Source organism: Sinocyclocheilus grahami, unplaced genomic scaffold (genome assembly GCF_001515645.1).
Source record: "Sinocyclocheilus grahami isolate Dianchi unplaced genomic scaffold, SAMN03320097.WGS_v1.1 scaffold2035.1, whole genome shotgun sequence".
NCBI classification, from domain to species: Eukaryota; Metazoa; Chordata; class Actinopteri; order Cypriniformes; family Cyprinidae; genus Sinocyclocheilus; species Sinocyclocheilus grahami.
Window position 1 is genome coordinate 86,054 of NW_015507214.1, and position 1,255 is coordinate 87,308.

Here is a 1,255-nt window from a genome sequence, read left to right on the forward strand (position 1 = left end):
TTGTTAGAATCACCACCTCTTCTTGAACTGATCAATCTCTGAATATCTCATATCACTAACTTTATGGTCAGCATGGATTTTTTTGAAGGCGCGGTGAGTCTCTGGCTGCTTCTCTATCTTAATTAATTTAAAATATATATGTTTTCTCTTTTCCATAAGAACCCTGAAGTATTGATGCAGACCATTTATTAATGTTTTACTAGGGTCCAGACAGCTAGAGCTGGATGAGACCCTTGTCCAGACAGTTGTGAAGGACACTTTTTCTGTGGTTGAGGAGGAAGGCTTCAGGGCTTTTGTTAGCCTGCTGGACCCTACATCCTCCCCAGTAGGAAAGCTCTGAAGGCTATGGTAGCCAAGATAGAGCTGAAGGAGAAGGCCCAGGCCGAGGTGCAGAAGGCTGCAGCAGTGAGCCTGACATCCAACATGTGGACATCAATTAACACTGATGCACACCTGGCAGTAACACGCCACTATGTGGCCTCAGAGCAGAAGCTCTCATCCGTTCTTCTGTTCCCCAACACCCAGCTCACATCGCAGAGGCAAACGCCACTCTCATGGGGAAAGGGTATCTCTGGAAAAGTGAGCTGCATGGTCACTGATGGTGCAGCAAACATACAGGCTTGTGTTGAGACTTTAAAAATCCAACATCCACACTGCTTTGTCCATGGTCTCAACTCGGTGGTCAAACAGGCCACTGATCCAACCCCTGAGTTAGAGGAGCTCCGCACCCGAAGGTGCAAGATCATGGGTCACTTCAGATCCAGCATCACAGCCACGGACAAGCTGTCACAGTTCCAGCACCAGATGGGTCGGCCTCAACAGAAGCTCATTTAGTGGAAACCAGATGGATCAGCACCTTCACAATGCTTCAGCGGCCGTATGACACTCTAAAATCCGAGCTGTCACCATTCACAGCTGAGGAGTATGATTCTATGAATCAGTGCCTTGGGATGCTTGGCCCTTTCCACCAAGCCACAGTGGACATGTCAGAGGAGCAAAGGGTGTCAGCATCCAAGTTTATCCCAGTGATCGGAATGTTGAAAATATCCATTCAAGAGGTGAGTAATGAAATGACATCAGATATGTTTTCCCAACTGGCTGCAAATCTGATTAAACACATGAATAAGAGGTTTGCCACTGCTTTGCTCTGGCAACACTTTCAGACCCACATTTTAAAACGGTTGTTTTTAATATTGACATCTGTGCCCAGACTGCAGTGAAAAACATAATTTCACAATGTGCAGCAATCATCAAG